The sequence below is a fragment of the Staurois parvus genome, unplaced genomic scaffold (assembly GCF_062004578.1).
Source record: "Staurois parvus isolate SC_StPar_1 unplaced genomic scaffold, SC_StPar_1.0 ptg000530l, whole genome shotgun sequence".
NCBI lineage: Eukaryota > Metazoa > Chordata > Amphibia > Anura > Ranidae > Staurois > Staurois parvus.
In genome coordinates, this window is record NW_028318326.1 from 2,468,371 (window position 1) to 2,481,810 (window position 13,440).

Genomic DNA, 13,440 nt, shown 5'->3' on the forward strand with positions numbered 1-13,440 from the left:
ACCATAGTGACACACATTGCATTCACTGATGCCTTGTGGTGCCATTTATTATGAATGGCACCATAAAGCACCTTTCCAATTCACTTGCTTTGCAGAGCACCACAACGCACAATAACATATCACTCACAGTGGGCTGCATTAGTGGAAATGCAGGAGTGGTTTTGGTCTGTTGTGGTGTGTTAGCCATTCATTTGAATTAAACAGAGTTAAACACACTTCAACAGGCTGCCCTGATGTGAATGGGCCCTAAAGTTGTGCTGCAATTGGTTTCTAACTGGCGAGAAATACCTGCTGCTTGTTTGCATTAGAAGATTTACTGACTGCCTAGATTCTGATTCCTTGAAAGAAAGAAATAAGGATGGATTGAAGATTTCAGCACCTCTGTTGTTAACTTTAAAGAGTAATTTCTTCTCAATGCCTATAGCTACAGAGGTGACCTAGGGCTTGTTTTAAAGTGCTTTTCCTGCTTGCTCAGAATTTGCAAATGTTATAATAATAATAATAATATAATATTTCAGCATAGTTTTTGCTATTTTTGAAGCCCTAATGCACTGACCAATCTAAAACACGCAAATAAACTTTTACAATACAGAAGTCTAAAGAACTCCTTTCCACCTCACCCTAGACAGTTATAGGGGTTGATATTTTAAAATGGCAAATGGTATTAAATATGGATTAAACAAAAAAGCAGAGAAGACCACAAATATCTTTCTACTGCAAAATGGATCACAGGGCTGAAGTTGGTGCATTGCCAGAAAAAGGATTGCAGAGAATTCATTTCTACCTAGAAACCCTTTTGATATGCTTGCTCATTACTCATCCCTGCAGGGAAGTGGAGGCTGGAGACATGCATATTTACAGGGATACCAGAGATATATTATAATAAGTATTCCTGTGTTTGAAGTTGAATGCAGATGCCTTTGCCTGCTATCCAATAAAAATTTTTGACTGGCAGTGCCACTAAGGATTCCAGAACATGTTTGAAGGGAAGAGAAGATAAAGTAAAAACATGAAAAGGTATATTTGCAAAACTGCTTGATTTGCCTATCAAAATATCCAAGCAGTGTTAAAAGTATACTCACTCTATAATGCTAGTTTGTTTGGTACTTTGATTAAATTAAAATAAATCAGAAGGTGCCCATGATACCACTTGGGTAACTGTTTTTTTGCCGATTAAAGGGATAGTTTACCTTTACCAAGAAACTACATATGCAGGCAAGGGGTGCCTGTAGACAATATCAACCTGTGCAGCTCTGACTAAAGTTGAATAATGTCCTTGCTATAGGTGTAGATCATTTATGGACCTCCTGAAAACTAGCTGGAATACTCCCAGGACATTCTTAAGAGAGGCCTAGTCATTACCACTTACCTCCACCATCACAGGAGCTTTTTCTCTGACTCCAGCCCCCTTACATACTCAGCGTTTGAGAGTTCACTGCTATGATGGTGAAGGTGGTCAGTAATGACTAGTCTTCTCTTAGAAATGTCCTGGGAGTATTCCAGCCATGAGGTATGTAAATGGCTTACACCTATAGCAAGGGCATTATTCAACTTTAGTCAAAGCTGCACTGTTTTTTTGGTCGATAGTGGGTGGAATTGGTTAGTACCCTACGTGGCTTCTTGTGCATGCAATTTTGCCCAGACAGGCTATACCAATGATGGCTAACCTTTTAGAGACTGAGTACCCAAACTGCAACCCAAAACCCACTTATTTATCGCAAAGTTGCAACACTGCAAATAAACCTGAATACTGAAGTTTTAGTTGAGAAAAAACAACCCATACATTAACATCTTTTGTCTTAAAAGAAAAACACAAGAACAGAGCTTCCATAGACCACCAGCACAAGGGGGCTGTCAGGGCTCCCAGGTGTGACCAGAGGTGTGTGGCTGACGCAGGGAAACGCAGACCTCAGATATGTTATAAACAATATAATTTATTAACACTAACCATACAAACATAAACGCAGTGCAATACTAAAACATAATACAGTGCAACCAAACCAAACCAAACCAACCACCCACAGATAACAGTACATACAAGCAAGCGTCGTCAGGCAGGCCGGGTCAATATCAATAGGGCAGGTAGGTACAGGGGGAGCAAGCGGAGATTGGTCGGGGTCACAGGCCAGGTTCAGCAGGTAGCAAGCAGCGTAGTACAGAGGGTCAGGCAGAGGGATGGTCAGGGTCACAAGCCAGGGATCAGAACAGGTAGCAAGCAGTGTGGTACAGAGGGTCAGGCAGAGGGATGGTCAGGAGCGAGACGGGATCAGAGCAGGAGAAGTCAGCAGCGGTTCAGAAACAGGATGCAGGACAGAAACAGGATACAGGGCCCAGGACAAACACAACACCAAGGCAGAGTCTGTGGGTCTGGCCATCCCTTAAATACCCCAGCATAATCAGTTCCAGGTGTTAGCTGGCTGCAAAGTTGAGTCTCTGATTGCTGGGAGCATCCGCTGGCCAGCCCTGGTACTGCAGATCAAAAGGCAGGTGAGTCCCACCATTGCTGGCCAGTCCATTCCTGACAGGGGCAATGTTCCACTGACCACCAGCACAAGGGAGCAAAGTTCCACTGACCACCAGCACAAGGGGGCAAAGTTCCACTGACCACCAGCACAAGGGGGCAAAGTTCCACTGACCACCAGCACAAGGGAGCAAAGTTCCACTGACCACCAGCACAAGGGGGCAAAGTTCCACTGACCACGAGCACTAGGGGGCAAAGTTCCACTGACCACCAGCACAAGGGAGCAAAGTTCCACTGACCACCAGCACAAGGGGGCAAAGTTCCACTGACCTCCAGCACAAGGGGGCAAAGTTCCACTGACCACCAGCACAAGCTAATATCTTGTGTTAATAAAAACAAATGTATTAAAACTCACAACCAGTTCAATATACAGTGGGGATTGAAAGTTTGGGCACCCCAGCTAAAAAATTGTATTAATGTGCATAAAGAAGCCAAGGAAAGATGGAAAAATCTCCAAAAGGCATCAAATTACAGATTAGACATTCTTATAATATGTCAACAAAAGTTAGATTTTATTTCCATCATTTACACTTTCAAAATAACAGAAAACAAAAAAATGGCATCTGCAAAAGTTTGGGCACCCTGCAGAGTTAATATCTTGTACTGCCTCCTTTGGCAAGTATCACAGCTTGTAAACGCTTTTTGTAGCCAGCCAAGAGTCTTTCAATTCTTGTTTGAGGTATCTTTGCCCATTCTTCCTTACAAAAGTCTTCCAGTTCTTTGAGATTTCTGGGCTGTCTGTCACGCACTGCTCTTTTAAGGTCTATCCAGAGATTTTCAATTATGTTGAGGTCAGGAGATTGTGAAGGCCATGGCAAAACCTTCAGTTTATGCTTCTTGATGTAATCCCCCATGGATTTCGAGGTGTGTTTAGGATCATTATCCATTTGTAGAAGCGATCCTCTCTTTAACTTCAGCTTTTTCACAGATGGCATCAAGTTACCATCCAAAATTTGCTGAAATTTTATTGAATCCATTTTTCCTTCTACCCGTGAGATGTTCCCTGTGCCACTGGCTGCAACACAACCCCAAAGCATGATTGATCCAACCCCATGCTTAACAGTTGGACAGAGGTTCTTTTCATTAAATTCTGTGCCCCTTCTTCTCCAAACGTACCTTTGCTCATTCCGGCCAAAAAGTTCAATTTTAACCTCATCGGTCCACAGAACTTGTTTCCAAAATGCATCAGGCTTGTCTATATGTTCATTTGCAAAGTTCAAACGATGATTTTTGTGGTGAGGACGTAGAAGAGGTTTTCTTCTAATGACTCTTCCATGAAGACCATATTTGTACAAGTATCTCTTTATAGTGGAATAGTGTACCACAACTCCAGTGTCTGCCAGATCTTTCTGGAGGGATCGTGCAAACGTGGGTTTTGAATTGTTTTTCTCACAATCCTGCGAGCTGTTCTGTCTGATATTTTTCTTGGTCTTCCAGATCTTGCTTTAACTTCCACTGCCATTTCTTAATTACATTCCGAACAGAGGATATTGACATCTGAAAACACTTTGCTATATTCTTATAGCCTTCTCCAGCTTTGTGAGCGTCAACTATTTTCAGTTTCAGTTTTCTAGACAACTGCTTAGAAGAACCCATGGTGCTGATTGTTGGGGCAAGGTCAGATGAGTCTGGGCATTTAAAACCTTTGAGATTGACATCACCTGGTCTTCCCAGATGATGATTGAGAACAATCCATGACACTGGCAGGTCTCAGCTTTGCAAAGGGGGCAGTGCATGCTATAAATTCTGCAGGGTGCCCAAACTTTTGCAGATGCCATTTTTTTGTTTCCTGTTATTTTGAAAGTGTAAATGATGGAAATAAAATCTAACTTTTGTTGACATATTATAAGAATGTCTAATCTGTAATTTGATGCCTTTTGGAGATTTTTCCATCTTTCCTTGGCTTCTTTATGCACATTAATACAAATTTTTAGCTGGGGTGCCCAAACTTTCGATCCCCACTGTATATATCCTTGGCAGCGCACTGACTGGCCATGCGAAAGCTTGGACGAGTTGCGTCTCGTGACATAATTGTCTGGCGCTGCTACTCTTTTCCGAGCATGTGCCTAGCCCCTATATGCGCTGTTAGCCGATGCTCGGCTGCTGGGGTGACTTGGCTCACGTGCCAACAGAGAGGGCTCTGCGTGCAATAGGTTCGCCACCACTGGGCTATACTGTATGGTGTGGTATGGTCTTGGGATTGGCAGTGATATGAACTGAGAACAATAATAACCGTGAATCTTGTGAGCTGCTATGCATACACTAAAGAACCAATAATTATATAGTGAATCGCTCACACTATGCACACTCCCATACAAATGTGTTATGATAAAACCTTCTAAAAAATGCCACGCTTCATCCACCTATGTACCAATCAATCCTACTCTTTAAACTCAATTTTCCAAAATTATGCATCCCCCTGATGAAGCCATGTGATCCTGTGGCATAACGCGTAGGGAAGGGCATTTGACATCATGATGCTCTGTAGTGTTTGGATGTGGTAATATGACAGCTAGCTGCAGACTATTTGTATGGATGTGCATCTTTCATTATACAATGAGATTTATAGCGTGGGGAGCTCAGACACCTTATAAATGTTAGTGGTAAATTGCAAATTATTTTAAGCTAATTTATTTTTTTAAAAGGATAAGCACTATATTTTGGTGATCTTTTCCCCTATGAATAGATGCCTGAGGAGGATCGATAAGGAGAAAAGGTGGAACTATTTAGGAGTGAAGACTCATCCAAACTGCATAATAGCATCAGTCCTAACAGAGGGACACAAGCTGTATATGTCTTCACCTAGCAGTTTGGTCATCTAAACCAAGTGAGAGCATATCTGGTGGAGGGATCTTTCATTACATTTGGATATTATTTTTGGGCACAAGAGGTGTTGGAATAATCGTTAACTGAAGGATATTTCTTATGGTTCTTCGGACTGTTGATGGACTTTTTTTTCACATATATGTATAATTATTTGATGTAATTTCAGAATCACTTGATTTATATGCATAATTTTGGAAAATTGAGTTTAAATAGTAGGATTGATTGGTACATAGGTAGGTGAAGTGCGGCGACTTTTTAAGAAGTGATATTACCTGGCTGCTGATTAGGTGCTGCTCTGCTTGTAATATTAAACAATATAGAGAGGTAGGATGGGACAGTAGTGATTTGTCATTAGTAGCTGTGCTGGGCATGGAGTTAAAGAGCAGCCCCAGTTACCACTTTTACCTGGTGCCTGCCTTTTACAGACATAATCTCGTTAGCCTTACTTGTAATTAGAACTACAGTGGGAGGTGAGGTGACTGGTCACTCTGCTTTCAGGAAGACAGCATTGGATACAGGTCTTTTTTAGAGGAACTAGGAGCCTCCCTGGCTCAGCACTAGGCACGAGCAGAAAGTAAAAATGTTCTGCAAAGTGAACAATATTCTGGATAACTGCAGAATTATGTTTTTACACAATTATTATTGTGCCTGGAATTGATCTTTAAAGTGGTAGTAAAGTCTCTAGTAAAAACAAAATATTTCCCTTGCAGGTGAGGCTCCATGCACACTAGCCTTTTTTAAGCTTCTAGAAGCTGTTTTTAGCATTTTTTTCTGCTCCTAGAAGCTAAATAGTATTATCCTATGTGCCCATGCACTTTACTTTAGGCTATTAGCATTTTTGGAGCTTCAGTGTCTAAGAGCAGAAAAAAAAATCATTTTTGTAGAGGTTTTTGGAGTATTTTTTTCCCAGCAGAAAAAAACACTGAACGCTCCTACAGGCTACTAAAATGCTACTAAAATCGCTATTACCACAGCCTTTTATCGAGTGTTTTTTCCAGCATTTTTTTTGCTTAAAAAAAATAAACCATCTAGTGTGCATGGAACCTTAATGTCATAATGTGGTATGATGCACCGTATAGTAGAAGATTATGGCAGACTTACCTGTAAAGCAGATCCCTTCAGTGGTGCACTGTCACCGCTGACAGGGCTTCCATCTTCACTCGGTCTTCCTTCTGGGCTCGCAGGCTCTGCTCGTTTGAATGGCTGGGCGTGATGATGTTACTCCTGAGCATGCACATGGTAGTCATGATCATGGCACAGTGATCTGAATGAACTACGTACTCGAGTGTGCCATCCATTTAGAGTGCAGCACGCATGCACAAGTGATGTCACCAGCTGCTACAGGCGTGAATATTTCCTAAACAGTGCATGTTTAGGAGATATTCACTGTACCTACAGGTAAGCCTTGTTACAGGCTTATCTGTAGTTACAAGTAAAAAGCAGACATTACTGTCGCTTTAAATGCATGCGTTCACTGTCTGAAAATTACAACCATGTTCACAAGAAAGGTCTGTAATGGCAGAAGAATCAGGACCACGGACAGGGGCTGATTCTGTTTGATAAAAGTTACAGAATAAGACAAGCCAAATACAAGCACATTTAGGGCTGGTTCACACTAGATGCAGTCCAGTGCATTTTTTTTCTGCATCAAAAATAGTGATAGGCCCTGTGTTCGGTTCGCAGTTGAACATTTACACCTAATGAACGTTTGAGTGCGAATGTCAAACTCAAGGCAAGTCTATGGGACTCGAACTTATAAACTCAAAAGTGCCAATTTTGAAGGCTTATATGCAAGTTATTGGCCATAAAAGGGGCATGGGGACTCGGGTACTACCCTGAGGGACATGAATCCATGAAAAAATGTTATCAAAAAGTAATTTTTAAAGGGGGAGTCATTTTTAATTTCTCAAAGTAAAAAAAAGAGAAAAAGAAGAAAAATTCCCTTAAATATCATGCCTGGGGGGTCCCCTTAAACTACCTGTAAAGTTCACATCTGTACAATTTACATTGGGGAAAATAATTATTTGATCCCCTGCAAATTTTGTAAGTTTGCCCACTTACAAAGAGATGAAGGGTCTATAATTTCTATCATAGGTGTATTTTAAATGATAGAGACAGAATATCAATCAAAAATCCAGAAAAAAACAATGTTATAAATTGAGCTGCTGTTCAGTGTGTAAAATAAGTATTTGATCCCTTACCAACCAACAATAATTCTGGCTCCCACAGATTGGCTATGTGCTCATGTGGTACACAGATTAGTCCTGTCAATTTAAGAAGGTGCTCTTACCGACAACTCATTATGTGTATAAAAGGCACCTGTCCACAGAATTTCTTTCTTGGGCAAAACCATTGGGCAAGACCAAAGAGCTGTCAAAGGATGTCAGGGACAAGATTGTAGACCTGCACAAGGCTGGAATTGGCTACAGGACCACCAGCAAGAAGCTTGGAGAGAAGGAGACAGCTGTTGGGGCGGTTATTTGCAAATGGAAGAAATACAAAATAACCATCAATTGCCCTCGGTCTGGAGTTCCATGCAAGATTTCGCTTCATGGGGTAAGGATGATCATCAGCAAAGTTAGGGATTAGCTCAAAACTACATGGGAGGAGCTTGTAAATTATCTCAAGGCAGTTGGGACCACAGTCAACAAACAAACCATTGGTAACACAATACACTGCCATGGATTGAAATCCTGCAGCACCCAAAAGGTCCCCCTCATCAAGAAGGTATATGTACAGGCCTTTCTAAAGTTTGCCAATGAACATATAAATGAATCAGAGAAGGATTGGGAGGAAATGCTGTAGTCAGATGAGACCAAAATTGAGCTCTTTGGCATTAACACGACTGGCTGTGTTTAGAGGAATAAAATGCTGACTATGACCCTAATTACACCATCCCTACAGTCAAGCACCTGGGGGAAACATTATGATTTGGGGCTGTTTCTCTGCTAAAGGTACAAGCCGACTTTGCCGACTTTGCTGCAATGAGGGATGGATCGGACCTGCGAATTGGGGAGTATAATGGATTGGAATCCGATCCATTATGCTCAATCCGCAGATCCGATCCATCCTGTGGGGATCGTTGGAGGGGTGACACCAAGTGTTTCTGCACCCGGTGACACCATCCCTAGGGACGCCCCTGCCCTCACCATCTACTTCCTTCCTGTAAAGTACCCAATATCTCAATATATACAGTCAGGTCCATAAATATTGGGACATGGACACAATTCTAACATTTTTGGCTCTATACACCACCACAATGGATTTGAAATGAAACAAACAAGATGTGCTTTAACTGCAGACTGTCAGCTTTAATTTGAGGGTATTTACATCCAAATCAGGTGAACGGTGTAGGAATTACAACAGTTTGCATATGTGCCTCCCACTTGTTAAGGGACCAAAAGTAATGGGACAATTGGCTTCTCAGCTGTTCCATGACCAGGTGTGTGTTATTCCCTCATTATCCCAATTACAATGAGCAGATAAAAGATCCAGAGTTAATTTCAAGTGTGCTATTTGCATTTGGAATCTGTTGCTGTCAACTCTCAAGATGAGATCCAAAGAGCTCTCACTATCGGTTAAGCAAGCCATCATTAGGCTGAATAAACAAAACAAACCCATCAGAGAGATAGCAAAAACATTAGGTGTGGCCAAAACAACTGTTTGGAACATTCTTAAAAAGAAGGAATGTACCGGTGAGCTCAGCAACACCAAAAGACCCGGAAGACCACGGAAAACAACTGTGGTGGATGACCGAAGAATTCTTTCCCTGAAGAAAACACCCTTCACAACAGTTGGCCAGATCAAGAACACTCTCCAGGAGGTAGGTGTATGTGTGTCAAAGTCAACAATCAAGAGAAGACTTCACCAGAGTGAATACAGAGGGTTCACCACAAGATGTAAACCATTGGTGAGCCTCAAAAACAGGAAGGACAGATTAGAGTTTGCCAAACGACATCTAAAAAAGCCTTCACAGTTCTGGAACAGCATCCTATGGACAGATGAGACCGAGATCAACTTGTACCAGAGTGATGGGAAGAGAAGAGTATGGAGAAGGAAAGGAACTGCTCATGATCCTAAGCATAACACCTCACCAGTGAAGCATGGTGGTGGTAGTGTCATGGCGTGGGCATGTATGGCTGCCAATGGAACTGCTTCTCTTGTATTTATTGATGATGTGACTGCTGACAAAAGCAGCAGGATGAATTCTGAAGTGTTTCGGGCAATATTATCTGCTCATATTCAGCCAAATGCTTCAGAACTCATTGGGCGCCGCTTCACAGTGCAGATGGACAATGACCCAAAGCATACTGCAAAAGCATACTGCAAAAGCAAAATTTCACTTGCTGAAGACAAAACTGAAGGGAAAATGCCCCAAGAACAAGCAGGAACTGAAGACAGTTGCAGTAGAGGCCTGGCAGAGCATCACCAGGGATGAAACCCAGCGTCTGGTGATGTCTATGCGTTCCAGACTTCAGGCTGTAATTGACTGCAAAGGATTTGCAACCAAGTATTAAAAAGTGAAAGTTTGATTTATGATTATTATTCTGTCCCATTACTTTTGGTCCCTTAACAAGTGGGAGGCACATATGCAAACTGTTGTAATTCCTACACCGTTCACCTGATTTGGATGTAAATACCCTCAAATTAAAGCTGACAGTCTGCAGTTAAAGCACATCTTGTTCGTTTCATTTCAAATCTATTGTGGTGGAGTATAGAGCCAAAAATGTTAGAATTGTGTCCATGTCCCAATATTTATGGACCTGACTGTATATGCTCCCGCCTTTTTGTCAGCTCTTCTGGGAATTGTAGTCAGTTAATTTCTTGTCTGAGTGCAGAAGTCCTGCTACTAGCATACAAGTTCAACAAGGCTGTGCTTCAATAAAGTCTGGATAACTGAACCACAGAACACTGCCATCTTGTGTTTAATTAACATCCTGCAGTTAGTATTAGTGCAGTGTGTTATATATATACACCCTGTTCCAAATTATTATGCAAATTATATTTTTCTCATTTACCTAAATAATTGATGTAAGTAACAGTCAGCATAATTCTCATGTTATCAACTATTAAGAGTACAATTCAAATTTTATTGAACAAACCTCCTAATGATAACAGTATTTTTTTTAAACATAAAAAACTTACAATGCACTGTTCCAAATTATTACGCACAGTAAGTTTCAAAACACTTTATAGGTTGTAAAGAACTGAAAAGAACTGAAAGTTGGCTCTGAGGAAGAGGCAAGTCCTCGAAACGCGTCAACCTATTGGATGTCTACACTCCCTATTGCGGACTGTTACTCAGCACGGTATTGACCCAGCTGTTCTTTTATGACGTGCCTTGACTTTATTCTCGTTTGTGAGTACAACACCTACTTTATTTATTATTAAACATTTTTTATGGTAATGCACTAGGCCTGTGCGCCCTCTGTTTGTTCTTTCCTCATTCAGTATATTTGGATTTCCCTGGTCTATTGAGGGCAGCAAGGTGTGCATGTTCCAGGACATTCTTAATGTGGTTGTAGCCTGCATCGAGTCCATACCCAAGCGCAGGAGGATTTGTGTATACATGCTAGGTTACCTGGTATATGACCCAGTAAAAATGTGAGAGGGATTCATATATTTAAAGCTATCCCTAAAGGTATGGCATCTCTCCTATGAACAGATCTCCCAAGGTAAATAGCAGTATGTGAAAAAGTGATAGAGGAAAGTAAAGACTTTTGAAATTGGTGACTGACAAGCAATTAAATATTACAGACAAAATAAGGTAACCAAAACCAATATACTATTAATAGGGCTAAGCAGAACTTTCCCAAAGTGTTGTTGAAATTCAGTGGATTACAAAAATGGTAAAATTTATGTGAATTTTGTTTGGTTGGTTTTTTTTTGGCTAATTTGAGTAGTTAACTTATAAAAACAGATCTTTTTCAGCTCATCAGTATTTGTAAAATACACCATGTGGCCCTTGTACTGAAATGTTTGGAGACCCCTGAACGAAAGGAACGAACAGAAATGCATGGTAAGGCTGTCATGCAACATAACGCACTTTAACGCACGTGTATTAAGGCACCACTAAAAAGTAAATGGGCCCTTAAAGATTTATGATATCTCGTGGATAAATGATCTACTTTGCTTAACAACGCCAATTTCTAGCAATTTAGATAAAAGAACTGATGCCTGGCACAATAATATATAACAGAGGATAGCTTTGTGTTCTATCCACTCTTTTTCTGACCAGGTGTAAACCAGTGAGAAAATTAGCTGTCTATGTGGATTTATAGCTTAATTATCTTAATCACTCACCGAAAGAAAACGCACATCAGTAAAAGAGAGTTGTGAGAAACAGAACAATAATGTCAGATGTGTTTTATTGTCTCCAGCGTGAATGAATCGTCACCCACTAAAATATACATGACTATAAATAGTAAAACTGTAAATAATACATTTTATGTATTTTCGCTTTTTTTTAAAATAGCGCCTTATTAAAGGATAAGTTTGTTTGGTTTAACGTCTTTTAGCAGGAAATAATCCTATGTGTTTACACAATAATAACAAGGATATCTAAACCCAAAACAGAAAAGAGGAATGTATATTTAAAGTATATGTAAACCCTCACCTTGTAAAACAACCCATTTAAATTTAATAAAAATGAAAGGCAAAACATTTGTGTATACATATAGAAAATATTATAAACATCTTTTCCCCCTTTTATAGTATATAAACGATTGCATACCCTCTGTTCTCAGCTGCATAAGGAGCTGAGGGAGGAGAAATCGCAGTACATGGATCTCTCCAGTGAATGGCTGTGCAGGGGTGATGTGGGGTTGTCAGCAGAAGCCTGATCATTGGAGGAGGGCCGCCTGAGTTCCCTGTACAGTGAAGTACTGACCACACTGTGAACTGATCTCATGCCTAGTGTGGTCAGTGTTCAATAGGAAAGCAGAGTGACTGGCAGAAACACCAGGGATTTCATGCAAAGGAAGCAATACAAAGCGAAAAGGATGCTTTTTCATACAAGTAAATGGTACAACAAGTACATATCAGGAAAATGAAATGTTGAGTTTAGATATTCTTTAAGCTTACCTGTCCTTAGATGTGATGGCTGCATTAGATTCATTTTTCAGGCTAACAGCATGCTTGCATGATGTTTGTCAGGGTCTTTGCTAGGATTTTGAAAGACCTGGGAGCACTCTTGGACAAAACATTGGAAAAAAGATGCATCAAGATGAATGGTGGGTGTGGTCACATTGTGCTAAAGGTGAAATAGGCTTAAAACCTATGCCTACTCACACTCATGCCAAGGTCCTTGTGCCCACAAATGATGTGGTATGTAATGTATAATATAGCATATAGAGGGCAGATGTACAGAGTCCAGGGGTCAACAGTATGAAATGTGCAGCGACATGCAGAAGTCAGGAGTGAGTACAGGGTTCAATAGTATGTAACACACAAGTGCTGGAGTCAGTAGTATGTAAATTACAGATTGCTGTTGTCAGGCGTATGTAATTCACAAAGCGCATGGGTCAAGGGTTTGTAATGTACAGAGTACAGGGGTCATGGGGTATGTAATTCACAAAGCGCATGGGTCAAGGGTTTGTAATGTACAGAGTACAGGGGTCAGGGGTATGTAATTCACAAAGCGCATGGGTCAAGGGTTTGTAATGTACAGAGTACAGGGGTCATGGGGTATGTAATTCACAAAGCACGTGGGTCAAGGGTTTGTAATGTACAGAGTACATGGTCAGGAGTAGGTAATTCACAAAGCGCATGGGTCAAGGGTTTGTAATGTACAGAGTACAGGGGTCATGGGGTATGTAATTCACAAAGCGCATGGGTCAAGGGTTTGTAATGTACAGAGTACAGGGGTCAGGGGTGTGTAATTCACAAAGCGCATGGGTCAAGAGTTTGTAATGTACAGAGTACAGGGTCAGGAGTAGGTAATTCACAAAGCGTATGGGTCAAGGGATTGTAATGTACAGAGTACAGGGGTCAGGAGTCGGTAATCCACAAAGCGCATGGGTCAAGCGTTTGTGAACAGAGTACAGGAGTCAGGAATATGTAAACCCTCCCCTCAAGCACAAATCCCCCAGCCC